This window comes from Palaemon carinicauda, chromosome 10 (genome assembly GCF_036898095.1).
Source record: "Palaemon carinicauda isolate YSFRI2023 chromosome 10, ASM3689809v2, whole genome shotgun sequence".
In the NCBI taxonomy this organism is placed as follows: domain Eukaryota; kingdom Metazoa; phylum Arthropoda; class Malacostraca; order Decapoda; family Palaemonidae; genus Palaemon; species Palaemon carinicauda.
Window position 1 is genome coordinate 65,800,881 of NC_090734.1, and position 26,912 is coordinate 65,827,792.

At 42.1% G+C, this 26,912-nt stretch overlaps 1 protein-coding gene and 1 non-coding gene across 3 annotated transcripts in view; one reads left to right on the top strand and one right to left on the bottom strand.

Moving 5' to 3' along the window:
• Nucleotides 1-26,912, bottom strand: part of LOC137648622 (uncharacterized) — a 448,032-nt gene that overhangs the window by 411,122 nt on the left and 9,998 nt on the right. The window lies entirely within an intron of this gene.
• On the top strand, nt 8,449-8,652 carry LOC137648938 (small nucleolar RNA U3). Its single transcript, XR_011045763.1, has one exon. It is a non-coding gene; the product is annotated as a small nucleolar RNA U3 (small nucleolar RNA).

Sequence of the window (26,912 nt, forward strand, 5' to 3'; positions counted from 1 at the left end):
TCCGTACAGGCACTCACACTTTGCTAACTGCTTCAAGAGAAAAAAATAAGTATGAAATTAGAATTATACCTTTGTTGAAGAAAGCTACTGCAGATAGCATAAATTATGTCAGTGTTTGTAAAATTTAGCACAATAAAGAAAAAATTACTGGTATCTTTATACCAAAATTTAGATATTCAGGCTGGGCTTAAAATGATTAACAAAATAATTATAGCGTTTGACTTGGGTGCTGATATTACAAATTTGCTGAAACCTAAAATCAGCTAATGATCTATACTTCTCATATGAGACAGTATACCCACACAAACATCCAGTAGACTCAAAGCTATTTCATACCCTTTTGGTTTCAAAATCAATATTTTGGAAAATTTTGGAAATTATGTCTGAGATAATATTTTTTTTTTCTTTTTTTTTGGCTTTAGAAGAACTGTATGAATTTCTTGTGAAATAATTACTTATTTAGTAACTGTTAAAATAAAAGTACAATATTCATGGAAGTTCAATGACAATGATCAATATTTAGGCCCAACTATGGGGCTCCACTAGCAGTGATTAGTTAATTATATCCCTATTCCACAGTGAAAACAGTATTTACACAGGCCTAAGTTTATCATGAATAACTAACATCAATTAGTGAGATACATGGGCCTGCTTTTTTGAGCACAGTAACTCCATCCTGGGTTTGATACCAGAGATGGCAACTCGGAGATCATCCTCCACCCTGAGTCTTGATCGGTATTTGTTTTTTATATTAGTCAGTGCCGAAAAAGTCTTTTCACATAAATAGGTTGATCCAAAAGGAAGTAATACATCCATTGCTGCCATGGATAAACGTGGATATTCCCTTGCAATTGAAATCCAGAACTCATCCAGTGTGGTTGAGCCAAACGATGCCTGTAAAGTCCGATCACTGGAGAGCTCCAGCAGCTCATCCTCCATGTCGGATGATAAGTGATCCCCTGTAGCAGTGAATGGTTGCCGTATCCAGTCATATTGTTGTGGGGTTGTCTCTTTTGGGAAGTATTTCTTGAAGTGGTCCACAAGACCTTGTAGGTGAGTCGTGATCATTACCTTCACGTTATCGACGCTTAATTCATTCTCCGCCATAAATTCTTCCACCTCAGGAAACATTTCAACACTGCCCCCATCAACTCGCACAGCCCATCGTTCCAGCTTCCTTGTAAATGCATCAATTTTGTCAGAAAGAATCAAGATGTTCGTGTTTGGGCCTTGTAGTGATAAATTCAGCAGATTAAGTCTTTCGAATATACAAGACAAATATGCTAGACTTGGTAACCAGTCAGGGTCAGTCAGATAGTCAGCAAGTTGGGACTCAGATTTGATCAGGAACAGGCGCACCTCATCTCGTAGTTCGTACAAGCGGCTGAGAACTTTGCCTCGGGACAGCCACCTGACTTCTGTATGGAACAACAGTGCTTCATGCTCCGAGCCCATCTCATTGCAGAGTGTGGAGAACAGCCTGGCATTTATGGGACGTGTTTTGATGTAATTTACTATTTTAATCGCAGTTTGAAGAACACTGCTTAACTCTGGATTGAGTGCTTTGCTAGCAAGAGCTTCCCTGTGAATAATACAATGTGTAAAATTTATGTGAGGTGGCACTTGTAAAACTTTTGCTTTAAGTCCTTTCCTCTTACCCAACATTGCCCCAGCACCGTCTGTGCACACACCAACACACTGGTCCCAAGACAAGCCCTCCTTTTGTATTTTGGTGTCTAGCTTTGTGAAAATGTCACTACCTGTACAGGTCCCCTCTAGTACAGTGCAAAAAAGCATGTCTTGAAGTTTTCCACCAAAACTGTATCTAATGAATGCAAGTAATTGTGCAGAATTTGATATGTCTGTCGACTCATCTAGCTGCAAAGCATACTTCTTTCCCTTAACCCTCTCAATCAGCTGACACTTAATGTCATTTGAAATGTCATTAATTCGTCGAGTAATGGTGTCGTTAGACAGCGGGACTGTTTCCAGCTCACGGGCCATCTTATTACCATGCATAATCCGACTCATAGTCACTGCACCAGGTTTCATGAGGGTTTCCCCAATGGTATGTGGCTGCTTGGACTGTGCAATTAGGTATGCTACCTCAAATGATGCCATCTGAGCTTTGGCAGAGGTGGTGGTTTTCTGAGCTAGCACTTGTTTTTGACCCTGCAACTCTCCCTCCTTTCGACGGAAAAATTCTATTGGTTTATCAGCATGAGAAGGATGCTTGCTTTGCAAATGCCTTTTCATTTTCACAGGCTTTAAGCTTTCATTTGCAAGTACTTCTGAGCACATAACACATTGGGGGTACTGCATCTTATCAATGGTAAAACTAGTGAATCCGAATTTTATAAATTCTGCTTGATATTTCCGAAGTTTGGGTTTGGATGATTGGTCATACTGGGAGGTCTTACCCTTACGTTTGTCTTGCCTTTTATCTATATTTGAAGTAGAACTGGTAGATGGTAGTTCGGAAGGAATCTCATCAGTTGTTTCTGAGACACTGTTGTCAGTATCTGATGTTCCTTCCTTGTTTGCAGTCCTACGAATTATCCATCGCTCCATGTTGCTTAATATGTATATAGCTTGCTATCAAAAATTGTCCCTAAACACACACGAGGCAGCTGTGACTGAGGAAAGACTCACCGTTGACTAACTCGACTCATGTGCCGTCTTGGACTGCTGATAGTAAATGCCATATTGATAATCAGATAGATAAAATATCAATTAATTGTTATTTAAATACCAGATAAATTTGAAAGTATGTATACTGACATTTAGTTTTAAGCATCACGTAATCTAAGACCCTGAGTATCAAGCAAAAGACAAAATTTTACTGTAAATTGGTGATGCATTGTTATTAAGCATCTGGCAACTGGTCACGCTCATTCACTGTGCGCCAACGGAGCTCAGGACTGGAAAACGGACAGGTACTGAACGTGTACGAGTGTAAATTGACAGTGAGATGGGGAGGTGACATCTCGGTTTTGTACGATGTTTCTAGGAAATGTAGGTAAAATATTGGAACTATTGCAAGTACATTGTATAATAAAATGTAATGCGTGGAAAAAAATTATGAATAATAGTTTAACACTATCAGTGGCTAGATATATAAATATATTATATTTATTGTTTTTTTTTATTTGCTTATCAACTAATCAGTTACTGATTTCATCAGTTGATTTATTTATTCATTAACTAATCTATTTATCAATCAATCAGTTTATTTACTTATCCATTAATTTTTTACATTTTATATATTCATTTAATTACTTATTTTTTCATTCATTTTTGTTTGCATTTATCTATAAATGTGTTAATTCATTTATTTATCTATTTAACTATTCAGCTATTTACTTATTTTCCCTTTTGTATATCTTAAATTTATTCGTTTATTATTTCATAATTACTATTGTATTTCTTTATATGTTTAGTTTGTTTTATTTAAATATTATGTATTCATTTACCCATACATGAAAGTCCATCAGCTTTAATAATTTTGCTTCGTTTTTTATAGTTAACAGACTCGTTTGCTTAAAGGGGAAAAATAAAATGACAAAATATGAGTAAGTTACGGCAAAACTAGTATGCTATTAGCGAGGGAATATCCTACTCGTATGAGAATCACGCGGACTGACGGATATACACCCTTGCTCAGAACTGTCAAAAATAGCAAAAAAAAAGACGTTTATGTTTGATAAATCATACCTTCCAAAACTAATAATGCTAGCTTAAAATCAATGACACTACTGCATAGAAACTTAGTCCCAGCGCAGCAGTGGGGGAATCACTAGTGTGTAGTATTTAGTTTAGTTTTTGCAAAGCCCCATGGTGTTACTATTGTCCCACCCGGCTCTCTTTTCAGTGTTATTCTTAAAGATGCGTAACAATTCATAACTAGTTACGGTAAATGACAAAATATAAGGTGTATATATGTATATATATATATATATATATATATATATATATATATATATATATATATATATATATATATATATATATATATATATATATATATGTATATATATATATATATATATATATATATATATATATATATATATATATATATATATATATATATATATATATATGTATATATATATATATATATATATATATATATATATATATATATATATATATACATATATATATATATATATATATATATATATATATATATATATATATATATATATATATATATATATATATATATATATATATATATATATTTGTTTTACTAAAATATAAACATTTGGTTTATTATTGATTTGAAATGTTTTAGCAGAATTATTATGATTTAGCCTTAAAACTAAAGTTGACCATAATACTATTTTTTGCTTACTTATATTTATATTTTCTTAACATCATCTCGCGACCCCCTCAAAAGCATTTGGCGACCCCCAGGGGAGTCGCGACCCCCAGTTTGAGAACCACTGGTCTAGAAGACAAGTCTTGTTTCGGCAGACCCTAGTATGAAGAATGGATATTCTTCTGCCACCTAGGATGACGCCGATATTGAAAGGAAGTTTCTCCCTTGTTTGGAAATGGCGACAATCCTGCTGCCTTCTCCTAACACAACATACAAGACCCTTTCCCTGAACCTCTCTGTCCTTTAGCGATAGCCTAGCCATCGCTTTTCTGTGGCCGTCGTCCTACATTCTCCCCGCTTGCCGGGTAGATCGTAGTGCTGGCCGGGCTCCTACATAGGTGGCTTGGTAGCTGCTCCGACTTTCCCCTACGGACACAAGGCTCCGGGAAAGGTTGTGTCGGCTGTGACGGCTCTCGGTGGGAGACCCCTTTTGCCTTTGAGTGTTCTTCAGTCCTCCCTTGGACTGCCATCCACATCCCTGAAAGCGGCAGTGACCGGCAACAGATCTTGTGGCTGGATGGAAGCTTGAATGATTGATTCTCCCCTTCCATTTGAACCCTCATTCTGGAGGAAGGCAGTAGGATTAAAATACCTACACCCTTATTTATTGTACAAAGCTACATTAATAAGGCAGCCATTCACTCCATGCTTTCTCTCTTTCTGTTGGCTAGTGTCGTCAGGTACTAACCTAGCCGGCTGGACTGGTGCCGCCAGGTGCTAGTCTAGCCAGCAACACGCCGGCTGAACTACAGTATATGATTATACAGTAGCTAGTATATTTGCAGTATAGTATATACTGCAGACAAAAAACTATAGTATATATTATACAGTAGTTTATATTTCCAACATACCCCGTGTGTCCTTTCACAGTCTATTGTTGAGTCCAATTTTATATTGAAGTGAAGTATTCCTTCAATACACTGATAAAGTCATCAGTTTATAACTTACCCCACAATATTAATACTTTTATGGAAGGGCTAGTGTTAGTATACACTAATTTTATCCATAGAGGTTAGAACCCTTCTCTTTTGAGTTTTCATTAATAAGGAAATTCTTACATTAATATTGGGGGAGGTCACAGCAATTGGCTGGATAGGAGACTCAGGTATGTGTCTTTCCTATTCCTTTCTAGCTTACTATCCTAAGGTATAATGGGTAAGATACCAATATATTTATTGTATAGTACCTATTTATCAAGGGTGATAAAAACGGATTTTGAGCGAAGCGAAAAATATATTTTTGGGTGAGGTAGCCATGTCATCCTGATGGAAGTTCCTTCTTTGTAGCTTCCTAGGTTATATTTGACTATAGTGATATATCCCAGAGAATTTTACTAAAGGTATCCAGAATTCTAACTCCTGGAGCGAATATCCCTTACAATTTTAAAAGGGATATCGCATAATATCAGAGGACGTATGCTTGACACGTCTCATAGCTAACTACACCCCTAATAGCGTTAACGCTTCGAGAGGGGAAAGTGGCAAGAATTATAGGTGTGCCGTTATTAAGGCAACGCTCCTACTGTACTGCAATTGGGCGCCATCTAACCATTCTTTGTAGCTTTTGTAGGTGTTACAGATACAGTACATTAGGGAGGGATTCATTATCCTTTTGTCAAAAAGAGGGCGGGTCCATCAGGACGACATGGCTATCTCACCCAAAAATAGATTTTTCGCTTCGCTCAAAATCCGTTTTTTGGGCTCAGGACATGTCGTCCTGATGGAAGTTTATCAGGGCATTAATGTATCTGTGGATTTTCAATAGTGCCGGTCATCTCGAGATAAATTTTCCTTTGGTCTTCTGGACCTAGAGACACTTGATGTTACTGTTATACATCATTCAGCTGATCATAGACTATATCAGTGCTTCCTGGCCCCTACAGGGAAGAGTCTGAGTAGACTCTAGGAAAAAACCCGAGGATTGTGAGTTCAAGGAACAATCTAGCAAACATGTTTGTATATTAGTGTCGTCATATACATAAAGCATAATTTGTACTCTAAAGCATAGTTCATACTCTAATTGGAATAGATCTGTGTAGGTTACTGAAACAGACAGGTTTATATTCGTGTAAGAAACCTTAAATCAGTAATATAGACAGTTTAGTACAATCAGTCCTTTTTAGTGACTGAGCTTAACAGCATAACAAATTATCTGAAAATGTTTGCTTCGAACAGTAATAACTTCAGTTCCAAATTTTTCATAAATTTAATAGGATAAAAGAAACGCTCTGATTTTTATTAAATAGCATAGGATATTTGGGGCAAAATGAGACGCAAAGATTCCCACTATTGTTTATTACCATAGGATATCGAAATCATGGTTGTAATCATCAATTACATTTTATGCTGCACATATCTGCGTAAGAGCATAATTAGTAATAACAGAAATTTTAATAAAGTTCCATCTAAAAAGGAAACACAAGCCATTCTATGGGAAATATGGAATATTTCACTATGTTATGTGTTGTTACAAGGAACACTATGCATATAAATATGCATGGCACATGTGTTAGTCTATTATGCTTAATGTCACCTGAGTAATTAGAACAGTCTATAGTGTCATGAACTGGACACATCACTCAACATGATATACCGTAAGAGTCTATCATGTACACCCTTCACTAAAAAGTCCCAAATAGTGTACTGTTCTTCGCAGAAATCAAGCGGCAAGTTTTAGTACACTACTTGCCGCCACCACGTAATGTTTTATTTCATGTAGTTGTTTCGCATAGTGTTTGAAAAAGACTCTGGATGATTTCCATTCAGTATAAGCACGAAGGTTTTCAAACGACATGGTCTGAAAGAAATTCAGAGACGAGGCAACTTTTCTCGGATCATGACTTGCGGGTGTTCTGTCTGGATCCGATCTACGAGTAATGTAGGTGATTTTCGCCCTTAGTTGTTTCAAGGATAATGTTGAACCAGATGTTTCTCCCCTGAAAAGCTGACCTCCCTTGAAGTCTGAAGTTCTATGAAGAGAGACCTTTAGGCATTCCACTGGGCAGAGGGAGGCTTCTTCCTTCAGAGGGCAGATTCTCCAGGGAACCCATCTTTTAGTGGGCAGCTCGTTCTTGGTGAGAAATGTCAGATCCGGAAAGAGGTTCAATTCTCCGCAGTCTGTGAACTGAATGTGGCCAACATCCCTCGAGAGGGCCACTATTTCGCTAACTCTGGCTCCTGAGGCTAGTGCAAATAAGAATATCACCTTTTGAGTCAAGTCTTTCAGAGAGCAATCCTCATTGTTCAATGTTGATGCTAAGGGAAGAACCTTATCCAAGGACCATGAAATGGGCTTTGGAGGGGCTGCGGGCCGAAGTTTAGCGCAGGCTGTAGGAACATGGGCATAATATAATGATTCCTAGCTAAATTGCTAAATAGCTAAAGTTATTAAAGCGAATAATGCCGGGAAAGTCGTTATGGATAACTAATTGTACAAGAGAGAATGACCACGTCCATGACGCCATCCGGCTGGCAACAGCTCTTGTTACGTTAATTACGATCTCAATCGAAGAGCAAAACTGGCAAGAGCTTACATTTACACAATTCAAAGATATTACTTAACTTTCCAGAAGCAGATGAGGCTGGTAAAGACATCATTGCAACGAAATAAGTACAAAATAGCGAGAGATAGCATGGGATAAACACCAGTCAGCAAAGCTACAAGAGAAAGAATGGTTAGATGGTGCCACGCAGGGGCGGGTTGGCACCCAATTGCAGTGCAGTAGGAGCGTTGCCTTAATAACGGCACACCTATAATTCTTGCCACTTTCCCCTCTCGAAGCGTTAACGCTATTAGGGGTGTAGTTAGCTATGAGACGTGTCAAGAATACGTCCTCTGATATTATGTGATATCCCTTTTAAAATTATAAGGGATATTCACTCCAGGAGTTAGAATTCTGGATACCTTTAGTAAAATTCTAAGGGATATATCACTGTAGTCAAATATAAACTAGGAAGCTACTAAGAAGGAACTTCCATCTGGACGACATGGCCTGAGCCCAAAAATAACCGCATACTCATTTATATATCCTTTCTTTACAGGAGGAGCCCAAAATGAAGTGTGAGGTCATACTACATAGGATCATTTCTATAGTGTGATTGACGAGTTTGTTCAAAACTCGGAACGAGTTCAACCACGATGACGAGGTTGAGTGTTGTCCTGTGAGCGGGAAGCGGCTCTTGAGTATTTATTTACTCCAGAGCATTGAAGACCGTTCCCTCATGGGCTCGCCCTTGAGTGGAGGAGGATGTCACAGGCCGAGTGGCTGGGCTCCAATCCAATATGGATCCTGTGGTTTTCTTTAAAATTCCATTAAAAAAAAAAAAAACCTTTCATGCTCCTGCTTCCAGAACCTTCCCCTTTACGTCGAAGGAATTCCAGGCTGTTGCCAAGGCAGTTGAGGCAGGCAAACCATGCCCTGCACTAGAGGAGTGTGGGCCTCTGTCATTAGCCCTGCCAACGGATGAGAAGGAATGGAAGAAAGTCCACCTAACCTTTTCAGTAGGGAAGCTAGATGCAGATAGAGTGGGATGACAGTTCAGCGAGAATCTCCCTAAGCTGTCAGACTTTCTCTTGCGTAGGGAGCAAGAGACGAAAGAGAGGCTTACCACCTCCCTGTCCCTGCAGAACTGCATCGAGATGTGTGCGGGCAACAAAGGCACCCCAGACATGCTCACGGTCCTGGCCAAAATGCATATGGCCACCTTAGTGAAGGACCTGTAGAGAGTTTGTGTTTGCTGCTGCAACAGAAAAACACGAACTCAGGAAGCTGATTTCTTCCAACATCTGGGGCAAAGACCTCTTTCCGAGTAAAACGGTCAAAGAGATAGTCGAGAAAGCCGCCACGGATAATAGGAACCTTCTCCAGAAGCGGGGCATCTCTTCAAAGAGGAAGTCTTCCCCGGATGCGGGTCCCCAACCTAAACAGAAGTTGGAGAAGCCAAGACTACCCTCTCGGCCTGCCCCGCAACATCCTACAGTCACCATGACCACGGTTCCCCAAGTGGTTGCTCAACCACAGACCACATTCCAATTGGTACCTACACTACTGGTTGCCCAGTCACCAGCGTTCAACCCAAGGTTTGAGAGGCAAACCAATACCTTTCGTCCGAAAGGAAGAGGTTCCCATCGGGGCTCCTCAAGACACACCTCCCGAGACAGGGGAGGACGCTGTCAGGGTGGCAAACCCTCTGGACATCCTAAGCAAAGAGATGCTTCAGGTAGGACAGAGGCTCCAACACTTTCGGGATCGTTGAACCTTCGATCCATGGGCCCACAGCCTAATCAAAAATGGACTAGGATGGAAATGGAACAGGTCTCCACCGTCATTTCCTCAATTCTTCTAACACTCCACTCCCTCATTAGAAGAATATACCTTAGAAAGTGATCCAGTTCCTGGAACATCTAAGATTCAAAATCAACTTCAAGCAGTCTAGACTCTCTCCAGCTCAGGAGTTTCAATGGCTGGGAATCCATTGGAACTTGAAGTCACACTGCCTCTCCATTCCACCAAGGAAGAGGAGAGAGATCGCGGGGTCTTTCAAGAGACTACTGAAATCCGACAGGATCTCAAGACGCCAACAGCAAAGAGTACTGGGCTCTCTCCAGTTTGCAGCAGTAACAGACCTAATGCTAAGAGCACAGCTGAAAGATGCGTCAGGAGTCTGGAGAAGATACACATCAAATGCTCGAAGAGATCTACAAAGACCGTGACCGGCCTTACTACGATCACTTCTCAAACCGTGGCCAAAGGTCAAGAGCCTAACAAGGACCGTTCCCTCACAACCACCTCCCCCATCGGTGACCATCCACACGGATGCCTCGACGGAAGGATGGGGAGGTCACTCCCATTAAAGGAAAGCCCAAGGGACTTGGTCATCCCTGTTCAAGACATTTCACATCAATATTCTGGAGGCCATGGCAGTCCTCTTGACGCTGAAGAAACTATCACCTCACAGATCAGCCCATATCAGGCTGGTCTTGGGCAGCGAAGTGATAGTGAGATGTCTGAACCGACATGGCTCGAAATCGCCCCACATCAACCATGTGATGCTAGCCATCATTCGTCTAGCAAAAAAGAAGAGATGGACCTTATCAGCAGTTCACCTACAAGGGTTCCGCAATGTGACAGCGGATGTTATATCCATGCTATAGCCAATAGAGTCAGAATGGTCCCTAGACGCAGACTCATTCTCCTTCATCTTGGAACAAGTCCCGGAACTGCAGATTAACCTCTTCGTGATGAGCGACAACAAGAAACTAACTCAATACGTAACCCCGTATGAGGATCCTCTGGCAGAAGCAATGGACGCCATGTCCCTCGATTGGAACGCTTGGAACCAGATTTACCTGTTCCCTCCAACCAATCTCCTGCTGAAGGTCCTCACCATGCTGAGATCCTTCAAGGGAACTACAGCACTAGTGGCCCCAAGTGGCCCAAGTGCAATTGGTTCCCCTAGTGATGGAACTGAAGCTGAGGCTGGTCCCTCTACCGAACCCTGCTCTATCTCAACGGGTTCAGAAGTTGACTGTCTTCGCTTCATCACAGAGAACCCAAAACCTTCATCTCATGATTTTCTCGCCTTGACGTTAAAGAAAGATTTGGGATCTCAAAAGGCAGTATGGACTTCTTAGAAGAATACAAGTCAAAGTCAACCAGAAGACAATACGAATCGTCTTGGAAAAGGTGGGTTACTGTCGTTAAAGCAAAAATGCCAAGAGAAATCTCAATAAACTTCTGCTTGTCCTTCTTCATCCACCTTCATGAACAAGGCTTGGCCGCCAACACGATAACTACGTGCAAGTCAGCCTTGACTAGACCTCTTCTATACGCCTTCCAGGTGGACCTGGCGAACGAAATCTTCAACAAGATCCCGAAAGCATGGGCTAGACTAGACCTGCAGCCCCAGTGAAGCCCATTTCATGGTCCCTGGACAAAGTCTTGCACTATGCTTCAGCCTTGAACAATGAAGATTGTTGTCTTAAGGATCTAACCCAAAAAAGTGATTTTCCTGTTCGCTATGGCCTCAGGGGCTAGAGTTAGTGAAATATTAGCCCTATCAAGGAACAAGAGCCATATTCAGTTCACAGAAGTGGGAGAACTGAATCTCTTTCCTGATCCTACCTTTCTCGCCAAGAATGAGCTACCCACCAAAAGGTGGGGTCCCTGGAGAATCTGCCCTCTGAAGGAAGATATCTCTCTATGTCCAGTAGAATGTATAAAGGTCTAGCTTAGAAGAACTTCAGACTTTAGGGGAGTACAGCTCTTCAAAGACGAAACCTCAGGATCAAACCTATCCTTAAAACAGCTGAGGACGAAGCTCACCTACTTCATTCGCAGAGCGGATCCTGACAGTACACCAGCAGGCCATGATCTGAGAAAAATTGCTTCCTCACTGAACTTTTTTCAGTATATGGACTTTGAGCGTCTTCGTTCATACACTGGTTGGAAGTCCTCTAGAGTGTTTTACATTACATTATGCGAAGCAAGTGCACGAACTCAAACGTTATGTGGTGGCAGCAGGTAGTGTAGTGACACCTATCGTCTAGTGCTGCGAGGAACAGTGATTTGATTGGGACTATCAATTCGGGTGAAAAGATGTTGACTCTTCCTAGCGTAATATCCTTTTATGTGAGTGTCACCTTGGTGACACTAAGACTGTTCAATTTTCAGGTGAAGAATTATACAAATGACACTTGTGCAATATGTACATTGTACACAGTGTTGATAGTATCCAACATTTACAGTAAAATTATCTTGATAATTTTATCAATTATTATGAGTGGCATTAACCCTATTCTTCCCTTTTAGGTAGAACAATATTGTCTGTATATGTTGAATGTATAATTCTCCTTTATATTTATTACACATATTACCCCATTTTACTCATTTAACTTAAATAAATTAATAAAAATGTGTAATTGCGTCTTATTTCGCCCCATAAGTAGCAAAATAAAAAGTAGCCGGAGTTCTTTTACTTATTTTCCTAAGTAAAATTCCTACTTATTGTACTGATACATAGAAACAAATAGATCTGATTGATACTTATATTTTTGGGCTCAAGCCATGTCCTCCTGATGGAAGGTTCCTATTGGTAGCTTTCTAAGGGATATTTGGCTACAGTGATATTCCCAGAGAATTGACCTTTAGCTCTCCAGAATTCTAACTCCTGGCGTGAATATCCTTAAAATTTCACTTAAGGATATCGCATAATATCAGGGGACGTATATCTTGATATGACACATAAAAATCTTCACCCTGAATAGCGTTTTCGTTTCGAGGAGGAAGAGTGGCGAAAATAGAAGGGGAGCCGTTATCAAGGTTACCCTTCCTCCCGTACTATTACGAGTATCCAAGATGGCGCTCATTCCTATTTTAGTAGCGTTTTTGCACGTTGGTTTTTCCTGTTATCTAACGTTTTTCAACAGTATTGAGAGGATTTAATATGCAATCTCCAGCTGCTTCTGCCTCTGGTAAGTTGAGTATTTAGTCTTTACAGTGTATAATTTTTAGCTCCTGCTTCAGAGTGAAATTAACTTAATTTAATGTGTTTTGGAGCTTGGCCAGTCACTGGAGGCAACATGGGCGCTGTCGTTCGTTATGCATGTGTTATTTAGTTAGCAGAACGACATTCCCAGTGGTAATAGCATTATTGAACTTTGAAAACTATTTAGGCACAATTATACTAGTAAAGATATATTATGCATAAAAATTTCCTCTTCCTTATGTCGATCGTATACGTTAGAGTTTCGGTGATTTAGGTAACCGTGATCTCGCCCTCTTATGCGCTTTAGTATACTTTCATTATCCCCGGTTACACTCATGTATCGTTTTATCCATTCAACAGGAGATAGTATATCTCCTAGAATTAATTATATAACTCGATACTCGTCTCCTGTGGAGATTTAAGGGTAATCCCTTCTTCCCTCTGAGTGCCGCCACAGGCGACAACCCTATCTTAGTCTTGCCATAGTGTAGTTCACTCAGGCTTGACTAGGCTATTGTTTTCTGTCTCCCACCCTTGCTGGCGAGTATGCCAGCTTCGGTTTTCGACAAAACCTCAGAGTATTCAGTCTTTCTGCCGGCGGCCGAGCAGCAGGGTGAGCAGTCACTCCCCTGCCGGCTTAGTGCTGCTGGCATAGGAGGCTAAGCCTCCCTAGGCCGCACTTGAAGTGGTAGTATGATTCCGCCACCTTCTCCCCAGCGGTCTAGAAGACTAGTCCTGTTTCGGCAGGCCCTAGGCTGAAGAATACATATTCTTCTGCCAACTAGGATGGCGCCAATACTGAAACAATGTTTCTTCCCTCTTGTGTGGAAGTGGTGGCAATCCTGCCGCCTTCTTCTATACTTGATACAGGACCCTTTTCCCTCCCCCTCTCTGTCCTTTAGCGATGGCTTAGCTATGCCCTTTTCCCTTCCCCTCTCTGTCCTTTAGTGATGGCTTAGCTATCGCAATCCTATGGCCGTTGTCCTGCAATCTCACCACTTGCCAGGTAGATTGTGGTGCCAGCCGGGCTCCTACATAGCAGCTGTATAGTCACTCAGTCTTTCCCCTTGTGGACACAAGGCTCCGGGAAAGGTTGTGCCTCCCGCTGCTGAGTGTTCTTCAGTCCTCTCTTGGACTGCCATCCACATTCCTGAAACCAGCAATGCCGGCAACGGATCTTGTGGCTGGATAGAAGCTTGAATGATACATTCTCCCCTTCCATTTGAACCCTCATTCTAGAGGAAGGCAGTAAGATTATATGCTTACACCCTTATTTATTGTAAACATACATGTTATTAAGGCAGCCCTACACTCCTTGCTTTCTCTCTCTCTCTGTCAACTAGTGCCGCCAGGTACTAACCCAGCCGGCAGCATGTCGGCCTGACCGGTGCCGTCAGGTACTTACTCAGTCGGCGGCATGCCGGCTGGACCAGTACCGTCAGGTACTATGCAGCCAGCGACATGCCAGCCGGACTGTGCCGCCAGGTGCTAGCCCTGCCGGTAATATGTCGGCTGAACTAAAGTATATGATTGTACAGTAGCCAGTATATTTGCAGTATAGTATGTACTGCAGACAGAAAACTATAGTATATATTCTACAGTAGTTATTTTCCAACATACCTTTTGTATCCTTGCACAGTCTATTGCTGAGACCAATCCTATATAGAAAGAATAGAATTCCTTCAATACTCTGATTAGAAATCAGTTAATAACTTACCCCACAATATTGAATAATTTTAGAAGGGTCAGTGGTAGTATACACTTTTTCTATCCCTAGAGGTTAGAACTCTTCTCTTTTGAGTTTGCTTTGATCAAGGAAACTCTATAACCTTAATATTGAGGGGAGGTCATAGCAATTGGCTGGAAAGGATACACAAGTATGTCTTTCCTAATTTCTTTCTAGCTTACTATCCTAAGCTATGATGGTTAAAATATTAATATTAATATTTTGCATAATCTGTTTATCATGTGTGATAAACAACTGCATACTCATTTAATTTTCCTTTCTTTACAGGAGGAACCCCAGATGAAATGAGATGCGATCTTCTGCAACCATAGGAGTAGGAACTTCTATGTTCCCTGCACCATCATTACCGAAACCCTGCAGTACTGGGACCCCCAAGTCTGCAATATATGCCGGACCTTGGTGACCGAAGGTTTCGACGACCCCAAGTCAACCGAGTTGAGGTATGTGGCACGAGAAAAGCTGCGCAAGTGGGTACGAGGGTTCCAGAAGAACTCTCCGGGACCATATCTACCTAACGATAGGATGCGTAGCTTGCTGTTCCCGAAAGCGGGTAGTGAAATTTTCGTACCCCAAGCACGACTCGGACCTCCCTGTGTCCAGATTGCCATCGAGACAGATGTCAGTGAGGCGTTGCAAAGCATGGACATCCACCAGGAGGAAAGAATGTTGGAAGTGTCTACGGACACTGAAAAGGTCTACTAAAGGATGATCCCGAGGAGGAGTCTACTCTACCTCCGGAAGAAGATGATGATGTCGAGTCCGAGTTCCTTCCATCTGTGCCGGCTCCGGAGCCGTTACCCTCGTCATCTTCAGCTTCTACCCCTCCATTGGACAACATGAACCTGGTACTGGCCATCTTACGGCCTTAATGGAGAACATTTGCAAGCAAGGCGAAGCAAGGGAAGCGAGACTCGAGAGAGAGCTCCGCGATGCTCCACTTACCGCCTCCCGAGGGTCATACAAGCGACCCAGAGTCTAAGACCTCCCAACCTGTTCCAAAACCAATCCCTGGAGGTATGCGGAGTATATGCTGATTACTAACAGCAAACTCTACATCTCGGAGAAGATGGGAGCCGTCCCCTTAGATGACATCCAGTTTTGGCCAAGCTTTAACGCTTACCCTGATTGCTTCATTCGACTGAAGCATGAACCAACGCCAAAAGAGGAGATGGAACTGAAGGAGGTCATGGTTTTCGACCACGATAAGGCACAGGCTCTCTAGTCCAGTAGCCTAAAAAAGGCGGGCTATTCAAATTCGAAAGTGTCCGCCTTGAGCAAGAAACACCCTACCTTTCTTGCTCCTGCTTCAATAGCCTTCCCTTTACATCGAAGGCATTTAAAACTGTTGCCAAGGCAGTGGAGGCAGGCAAACCATGCCCTGCACTAGAGGAGTGCAGCCCTCTGTCGTTAGCCTTGCCCATGGAAGAGAAGGAATGGAAGAACCTTCTCAGTAGGGAAACTGGACGCAAACATCGCTGGATGACAGTTTAGCGAGAATCTCCCTAAACTTTCTGACTTTCTCTTGCGCAAGGAACAAGAGACGAAAGAGAGACTTGCTGCATCCTTATCCCTACAAAACTGATTAGAGATGTGTGCAGGCCAAAGAAGTACCCCAGACATGCTCATGGTCCTGGCCAAAATGCATATGGCCACCCTACTAAAGGACCTGCATGCTTTCATGAAGGCTAGGAGAGCCTGTAGAGAGTTCGTGTTCGCTGCTGCAACAGTGAAACACGAACCCAGGAAGCTGATATTTTCTAACATCTGGGGTAAAGGCCTCTTCCCGAACGAAGTAGTCAAAGAGGTAGTTGAGAAAGCCACCACGGAGAATAGGAACCTTCTCCAGAAGTGGGGCATCTCCTCAAAGAGGAAGTCTTCCCCGGATGTGGGTCCCCAACCTAAAAGGAAGACGAAGAAGCCTAGACTTCCCCTCGGCCTGCTTAATAACATCCCACAGTCACCATGACCGCGGTACCCCAAGTGGTGGTCCAAACACAGACCACCTTCCAAGTGGTGCCTCAAAGCTGGTTGCCAAGTCACCAGCATTCAACCCCGGGTATGAGAGGCAAACCACTACCTTTCAGCCGAAAGGTAAAGAATCCAGACGGGGCTCCTCTAGACATCCCTCAAGAGGTAGAGGAGGACGCGGTCGAGGAGGTAAACCCTCCGGACAATCAAAGCAAGATGCTTCCGGTAGGAGGGAGGCTCCAACATTTTCAGGATCGTTGGACCTTCGATCCTTGGGTCCACGGCCTAATCAAGATTGGACTAGGATGGAGACGGAACAAGTCTCCACCATCATTTCCTCAATTCTTCCAACACTCCACCCCCTCATTTGAAGAATATACCTTAGAGCTCTTGAGCAAACAGGCTATAGGGATAACAAAGTCCATCAGATTCCAGGGAAGGCTGTTTTGTGTTCCCAAGAAGGACTCAGACAAACTCAGAGTCATTCTGGACTTGTTGCCACTCAACAAGTTCATAGGAAACAGCAAGTTCCGGATGTTAATCCTTCAACACATAAGGACCTTGTTATCCAAAGGGGCGTTCACAGTCTCGATAGACCTGGCAGATGCATATTGGCACATTCTAGTCAGTTGCCCCCTCTCCCCCTACCTAGGATTCAAGTTACAGAAGATAAACTATGTTCTCATAGCCATACCCTTCGGACTAAATATAGCCACAAGGATCTTCATGAAACTTGCAGAAGACGTTCAACAGCTACGCCTAGAAGGCGTTTAGGTAGCCGCATACCTGAACGACTAGCTGGTGTGGGCAGCATCCGAAACGGCTTGTCTGCAAGCATCCAAAAAAGTGATCCAGTTCCTGGAACATCCGGGATGCAAGATCAACTTCAAAAAGTCTCGACTCTCTCCAGCTCAAGGGTTTCAATGGCTGGAAATCCATTGGAACCTGAGGTCACACAGCCTCTCCATTCCCTCAGGGAAGAGGAGGGAGATCGCAGGGTCTGTCAAGAGACTACTGAAATCCGACAGGATCTCAAGACGCCAACAGCAAAGAATACTGGGCTCTCTCCAGTTCGCAGCAGTAACAGACCCAGTGCTAAGAGCACAGCTGAAAGATGCGTCAGGAGTCTGGAGAAGATACACATCAAACGGTCGAAGAGATCTAAAATGCCCGATACCGGCTTTACTACTATCACTTCTCAGTCGAAGGCCAAGAGCCTAACGAGGACCGTGCCCTTGCAACCACCTCTGCTGTTGGTGACCATCCACACGGATTCCTCGACGGAAGGATGGGGAGTTCTCTCCCATTATAGTAAAGTCCAAGGAACTTGGTTATCTCTGTTCAAGGCCTTTCACATCAATATTTTGGAGGCCATGGTAGTCCTCTTGACGTTCGGAAAACTCTCCCTCGCAGATCAGGCCACATCAGGCTGATCTTGGACAGCGAAGTGATAGTGAGATGTCTGAACCGACAAGGCTCGAGATTGTCCCATATCAACCATGTGATATTAGCCATCCTCTGTCTAGAGAGATGGCACTTATCAGCAGTTCTCTTACAAGGGTTCTGTAATGTGACAGCGGACGCTCTATCCAGGCTCAAGCCGATAGAGTCAGAATGGTCCCTTGATGCAGACTCATTCTCCTCCTTCTTGGAACAAGTCCCGGAACTGCAGATCGACTTCTTCGCAACGAGCGACAACAAGAAACTACCACGATATGTAGCCCCATACGAGGACCCTCTAGCGGAGACAACGGACGCCATGTCCCTCGGCTGTAACGAATGGACCCGGATTTTCCTGTTCCTTCCATCCAACTTCCAGCTGAAGGTCCTCAACGAGCTGAAATCCCTCCAGGGAACGGCAGCTCTAGTGGCCACCAAGTGGCCCAAGAGCAACTGGTTCTCTCTAGTGATGGAACTGAAGCTGAGGCCAGCCCCTCTACCGAACCCAGCACTATCTCAACGGGTTCAGAAGTCGACTGTCTTCGCTTTATTACAGAGAACCCAAAACCTTCATCACATGATTTTCTTGCCTTAGCGGTTAAGAAAAGATTTGGAATCTCAAAAGACAGTATAGACTTCTTAGAAGAATACAAGTCTAAGTCAACTAGAAGACAATATGAATCGTCTTGGAAAAAGTGGGTTGCTTTCGTTAAAGCAAAAGGACCGAATGAAATTTCAATAGACTTCTGTCTGTCCTTCTTTATCCACCTCCATGAACAAGGTCTGGCCGCCAACACAATAACTACGTGTAAGTCAGCCCTGCCTAGACCTCTTCTATACGCCTTTCAAGTGAAGTTGACGAACGAAATCTTTAACAAAATCTAAAGGCATGCCCTAGACTTAAGCCTGCAGCTCCTCCGAAGCCCATTTCATGGTCCTTGGACAAGGTCCTACATTATGCTTCATCTGTGAACAATGAAGATTGTTCTCTCAAGGATCTAACCCAAAAGGTTATTTTCCTGTTTGCTATAGCCTCAGGGTCTAGAGTTAGTGAAATAGTAGCCCTGTCAAGAAATGAGGGCCACATTCAGTTCACAAAAGTGGGAGAACTAAATTTCTTTCCTGATCCAACCTTTCTCGCCAAGAATGAGCTACCCACTAAAAGATGGGGTCCCTGGAGAATCTGCCCTCTGAAGGAAGATGTCTCTCTGTGTTCAGTAGAGTGTCTAAAGGTCTATCTTCAAAGAACTTCAGACTTCAAGGGAGGACAGCTCTTCAAAGGAGAAACATTCAGGATCAAACTTATCCCTAAAACAACTGAGGGCGAAGCTCACCTACTTCATTCGCAGAGCGGATCCTGACAGTACATGATCCGAGAAAAATTGCTTCATCACTGAACTTTTTTCAGTATATGGACTTTAAGCGTCTTCGCTCATGTACTGGATGGAAGTCATCCAGAGTGTTCTACAAACACTATGCAAAGCACGTGCACGAACTGAAGCATTACGTGGTGGCGGCAGGTAGTGTATTAAAACCTGTCGTCTAGTGCTGCGATGAACAGTGAATTGATTGGAACTATCAATTAGGGTGAAAAGGTGTTGACACTTCCAGTGCGATACCTTTTAAGTGGGTGTCACCATGGTGACACTAAGACTGTTCAAAATCTCAGGTGTGGAATTATATAGATAACACTTGTGCCGTGTGTACATAGTACACAGTGTTGATAGTATACAACATTTACAGAAAATTATATTAGAAAATTTTATCAAATTTTAAAATTTCAGAGTGGTACTAATCATTTTTTCCCTCTCAGGGAGAAAAACGTTTTCTGTATACGTTGTACGTATAATTCCCGTAACATCTCACACTCGTTATTCCATTTGGTCATTTATTCGAAATAAATGTCTATTAGAGTGCAATTGCGTCTTATTTCGCCCTGCAATTAGCACAATGAATATGGCCAGAGTTCTCTTACTTATTCAACTAAGTAAACCTCATATTATTGTATGCTTACAAACTATGGATATAGCTGATACTTAGTGTTTCTGACAACATATACAAACCGTGAGACCTTTGTATATGCAGTTGATATTTATGTTTGTTCATACAATATATGGAAACCTTGAGACCACTTTTCTACTGTCTAGTATGACTCTTCCATGCAGGGGGCAGGAAGCCCTAACATTGTCCATAATTAGTGGTAATGAAGTATAATGGTAACGTCATTTGTCTCAATGGTCCGGATGACCATAGAAAAATTTGTCATTAGGTTAAGGCACCTATGAAAACCCACAGATACAGTACTTTCTAGTAATTCTCTGGTAAACTTCAATCAGGACGACATGACTTGAATCCAAAAAAACGGATTTTGAAGATAAGCGAAAAATCTATTTTTGGATGAGATAGCCATGTCGTCCTGATGGACCCGCCCTCCTTTTCCATAGAAAAGGCATAGGCATGATCCCTCCCGAGAACTACTATATCTGTAGCACCATGCTCAATGCTACAAGGAATGAGCGCCATCTTGGATACTCGTAATAGTACGGGAGGAAGGGTAACCTTGATAACGGCTCCCCTACTATTTTCGCCACTCTTCCCCCTCAAAACGAAAACGCTATTAGGGGTGAATATTGCTATGTGCCGTATCAAGATATACGTCCCCTGATATTATGCGATATCCTTAAGTGAAATTTTAAGGATATTCGCGCCAGGAGTTAGAATCCTGGAGACCTAAAGGTCAATTCTCTGGGAATATCACTGTAGCTAAATATCCCTTTGAAAGCTACCAATAGGAACCTTCCATCAGGACGATATGGCTATCTCACCCAAAAATAGATTTTTCGCTTTGCTTCAAAATCCGTTTTGTTCCTACATGTATACAAACCTTGAAGCTTTTTACTGTCTAGTAAAGACACTTCCTTGCAGGGGGCAGGAAGCCCTAACATTGTTCCATGATTAGTGGTAGTGACGTATAATGGTATCAACATATCTCTCAATGGTCTGGATGACCATATAAAACGTAATCCAAGGTTGAGGCACTTATACAAATCCACAGATATACTACTTTCAAGGAATTCTCTGGTAAACTTCCATCAGGACGACATGGCTTGAGCCCAAAAAATAGATTTTGAAGCAAATTGAAAAATCTATTTTTGGGTGAGATGGCCATGCCGTTCTGATGGACCCACCCTCTTTTTCTAAGAAAAGGCTAAGGTAATAATCCCTCCCGAAACTACTATACCTGTAGCACCATGCTCAATGCGACAAGGAATGAGCGCCATCTTGGAGCCCGGTAATAGTAGGGGAGGAAGGGTAACCTTGATAACGGCTCCCCTTCAATTTCACCACTCTTCCCCCTCAAAGCGAAAACACTATTCGGGGTGAAGATTGCCATATGTCGTATCAAGATATAAGTCCCCTGATATTATGCGATATCCTTAAGAAAAATTTTAAGGATACTCGCGCCAGGAGCTAGAATTCTGGAGCCCTACGGTCAATTCTCTGGGAGTATCACTGTAGCTAAATATCCCTTAGAAAGCTTCCAATAGGAACCTTCCATCAGGACGACATGGCCATCTCATCCAAAAATAGATTTTTCGCTTTGCTTCAAAATCCATTTTATAATACAAAAAGCTTTACTTTATAGTTTTACAATAACAATTTTGATTAAAATCCCATTTATTAGTTGATGGCAATTTCAATGTAGCATTTACTACCAATAAAACCATAAAGACAGCTCTTATAAAGAATTTTACTGACAGTTCCTATGGATGGGAAAAATTTTATATTGGTAAAACAGGTAATGCTCTAGAAAACAGAACTCAGTAGCATAAAAAAAGTTTAAGATATGTTCAAGATAACAATGATAGGTTCATATATATATATATATATATATATATATATATATATATATATATATATATATATATATATATATATATATGTATACATATATTTATATATATATATATATATATATATATATATATATATATATATATATATATGTATATATATATATATATATATATGTGTGTGTGTGTGTGTGTGTGTGTGTGTGTAGAAATCACGAAAGCTGACACGTGATGAATATAAAATGTATTATAGCCACGAAAGGAAAAATGAAAAAAACTTGATTGGAGTTAGTACTTTCATCCACTCAGGACATTATCAAACTCAGCAATGAGAATACATATACAAAGACATCGTATTTATACAGGAGAAGGGGATCCAACAGCTGTCAGTTTCTTGATAATTCCGGAGAAGTCAGATTTTAGATAAAAGGATAATACTGGATTAACGGAAAACAGACCTAAGTCCAGGTCTGTTTTCCGTTAATCCAGTATTATCCTTTTATCTAAAATCTGACTTCTCCGGAATTATCAAGAAACTGACAGCTGTTGGATCCCCTTCTCCTGTATAAATACGATGTCTTTGTATATGTATTCTCATTGCTGAGTTTGATAATGTCCTGAGTGGATGAAAGTACTAACTCCAATCAAGTTTTTTTCATTTTTCCTTTCGTGGCTATATATATATATATATATATATATATATATATATATATATATATATATATATATATATATATATATATATATATATATATATATATATATATATATATATATATATATATATATATATGTATAACAGATTTTGAAGCAAAGCAAAAAATCTAATTTTTGGTGAGTAAGCCAAGTCGTCCTGATGGAAGGTTCCTATTGGTAGCTTTCTAAGGGATATTTGGCTGCAGTGTTATGCCCAGAGAACTGACCTTTAGGTCTGCAGAATTCTAACTCCTGGCGTGAATATCCTTAAGATTTCTCCTAAGGATATTGCATAATATCAGGGGACGTATATCTTGATACGACACGTGGCAATCTTCACCCCGAATAGTGTTTCATTTCGAGGGGGAAGAGTGGCGAAACAGAAGGGGAGCCGTTATCAAGGTTACCATTCCTCCCGTACTACTACGAGTATCCAAGAAGGCGATCATTCCTTGTAGCATTGAGCATGGTGCTACAGATATAGTAGTTTGGGGAGAGATATTGCCTAAGCCTTTTCTATGGAAAAGGAGTGCGGGTCCATCAGGAAGACATGGCTATCTCACCCAAAAATAGATTTTTCTCTACCACTAATCATGGACAATGTTAGGGCCTCCTGCCCCCTGCAGGGAAGAGTCATACAAGACAGTAGAAAAGGGGTCTCAAGGTTTCCTTATATTGTAAGAACAAAAATAAGTATCAACAAGATATACAAAAGTCTCACAGTTTGTATATGTTGTCGTAACAATAAGTATCAGCTATATTCAATGTTTGTAAGTATACAATTATATGATGTTTACTTAGGTAAATAAGCAAGAGAACTCTGGCTACTTTTAATGTGCTAATTGTGGGGCGAAATAAGAAGCAATTACACTTTAATAGACATTTATTTACGATAAATGAGTAAAATTAGAATAACAAGTGTAATATATATTACAGGAAATACACATACAATTTTAAACAGAAAAATTTTCCCCCTGAAAGGGAAGAAATGATTAGTGCCAAAATGAAATTTGAAAATTTTATAAAATTTTCTAATATAATTTTCTGTAAACGTTGTATATTATCAACACTGTGTGCAAGTACACACGGCATAAGTGTTATCTGTATAATTCCACACCTGAGATTTTGAACAGTATTTAGTGTCATCATGGTGACACTCACTTAAAAAGTATTGCACTGGAAGGTGTCAGCACCTTCTCGCCCTACTTGATAGTCCCAATCAATTCACTATTCATCGTAGTACTAGATGACAGCTTTTAATACTCTACCTGCCGCCACCACATGAAGCTTCAGTTCATGCACTTGCTTCGCATAATGTTTGTAGAACTCTCTGGATGACTTCCATCTAGTATATGAGCAAAGACGCTCAAATTCCATATACTGAGAAAAGTTCAGTGATGAAGCAATTATCCTTGGATCATGATCTGCGAGTGTACTGTCAGGATTCGCTCTGCGAATGAAGTAAGTGAGCTTCGCCCTCAGTTGTTTTAGGGATAAGTTTGATCCTGAAGTTTCTCCTTTAAAGAGCTGTCCTCCCTTGAAGTCTGAAGTTCTTCGAAGATAGACCTTTAGACATTCTACTGGACACAGAGAGACATCTTCCTTCATAGAGCAGATTCTCCAGGGATCCCATCTCTTAGTGGGTAGCTCGTTTTTGGCAAGAAAGGTTGGATAAGGAAAAAGATTCAGTTCTCCCATTTCTGTGAACTGAATATGGCCCTCTACCTTTGTGAAGAAAGATAATGGTTTGCCTCTTGAACCCGCGGTTGAATGCTGGTGACTGGGCTACCAGCTGTTGAGGCACCACCTGGAATGTGGTTTGTGGTTGGGCAACCACTTGGGGCACCGCGGTCATGGTGACTGTGGGATGTTGTTGGGCAGGCTGATGGGGTAGTCTGGGATTCTTGGTCTTCCTCTTAGGTTGGGGACCCGCATCCGGTGAAATGCCCCACTTCTGGAGAGGGTTCTTATTCTCCGTGGCGGCTCTATCAATTACCTCCTTGACCACTTTATTTGGGAAGAGGTCTTTACCACAGATATTGGAAGCTATCAGTTTCCTGGGTTTGTGTTTCACTGTAGCTGCAGCAAACACGAACTCTGTACATGCTCTCCTGGCCTTCATAAAGGCATACAGATCCTTTACTAAGGTGACCATGTGCATTTTAGCCATGACCATGTTTCTTGTGTGGGGTGCTCTTTAGGCCTGCACACATCTCCATGCAGATCCATGCAAGTGGACTTCTTTCCATTCCTTATCCTCTATGGGCAGGGCTAACGACAGAGGTCTACACTCCTCCAGTGTAGGACATGGTTTGCCTGCCTCCACTGCCTTGGCAACGGCTTTAAAAGCATTCAATGTAAAGGGGAAGGCTATTGAAGAAGGAGCAAGAAAGGTAGGATGCTTCTTGCTCAGGGCGGACACTTTAGAGTTCGTGTAGCCCACCTTCTTCAGGTTGCTCGACAAGAGAGCCTGTGCCTTGTCGTGGTTGAATACCATGACCTCCTTGGGTTCCGTCTCCTCTTTTGACGCTGGCTCCTGCTTCAGTCGGATGAAGCAGTCTGGGTAAGCATTAAAGCTTGGCCAGAACTGGATATCATTTAAGGGGACGGCTCCCATCTTTATCCAATATGGAGAGTTTGCCGTTGGTGATTGGCATAAACTCCGCATACCTCCAGGGATTGGTTTTGGAGCAGTATGGGAGGTCTTGGACTCTGGATCGTCTGTATGACCCTCGGGAAGCGGTGAGTCGAGCTTCACGGAGCTCTCTTTCAAGTTTCGCTTCCCTAGCTTCACCTTGCTTGCGAATGCTCTCCATTAGGGCCGTCAGATGGGCCAGTGCCTGGCTCATGTCGCCTGATGGAGGGGCAGACGAAGATTTTGAGGGTAACGGGTCTAGTGTGGCACAGATGGAAGGGACTCCAACTCGACATCATCTTCTTTCGGAGGTAGAGTAGACTCCTCCTCGGGATCATCCTTCAGTAGATTCTTTTCCGTATCCGTGGACACTTCCAACATCATTTCCTCCTGGTGGATGTGCATGCCATGCAACGCCTCACTGACATCCGTCTTGATAGCAATCTGGACGCAGGGAGGTCCGGGTCGTGCTTGGGGTACGACAGCTTCGCTACCCGCTTTCAGGAACAGCAAGTCGCGCATCCTTACATTAGGCAGGTACAGTCCCTTAGAGTTCTTCTGGAACCCTCGTGCTGCATCCCTCGACTCCGTTGACTTGGGGTCGTCGAAACCTTCGGTCACCAATGTCCGGCAGATGTTGCAGTCTTGGGGTCCCAGTATCGCAGGGTTTCGGTAGTCATGGTGCAGGGGGCATGAGACCTGCACGCTTTGTGACCCCAGAAGTCCCTACTTCTGTGGTTGCAGAAGATCACATTGCACTTCATTTGGTTCTCCTGTAAAGAAAGGAAAATTAAATGAGTATGCAGTTGTTTATCTCACATGATATGCAAATTATGCAAAATATTAATATTAATATTTCAACCATTATAGCTTAGGATAGTTAAGCTAGAAGGGAAATAGGAAAGACACATACTTGTGTTTCCTGTCCAGCCAATTGCTGTGACCTCCCCCAAAATTAAAGTTATAGAGTTTCCATATTCAGGCACACTCAAGGAGAAGGGTTCTAACCTCTAGGGATAGAATAAGTGTATACTAACACTGACCCTTCTTAAGTTCTTTAATATTGTGGGGTAAGTTGTAAACTGATTAACTATCAGTGTATTGAAGGATATCTTTTCTTTCAATGCAAGATTGGTCTCAACCATAGACTGTGCAAGGATACACAAGGTATGTTGGAAAATAACTATTGTATAATATATACTATAGTTTTCTGTCTGCAGTATATATTATACTGCAAATATACTGGCTACTGTATAATCATATACTGTAGTTCAGCCGGTATGTTGCCGGCTAGGCTAGTACCTGACGGCACAGTCCGGACGGCATGACGCCGGCTGGGTAGTACCTGGCGGCACCGGTCTAGCTGGCATGCTGCCGGCTAGGTTAGTACCTGGCAGCACTAGCTGACAGAGAGAGAGAAAGCATGGAGTGAAGGGCTGCCTTATTGCAATGTATGTTTACAATAAAATAAGGATGTAAGTACTTAACCCTACTGCCTTCCTCCAGAATGAGGGTTCAAATGAAAGGGGAGAATGCATCATTCAAGCTTCCACCCAGCCACAAGGTCTGTTGTCGGTCGCTGCCGGTTTCAGGGATGTGGATGGCAGTCCAAGGGAGGACTGAAGAACGCTCAACAGTAGAAGGGTCTCCCACCGGCAGCCGTCAGAGCTGGCACAATCTTTCCCGGAGCCTTGCATCC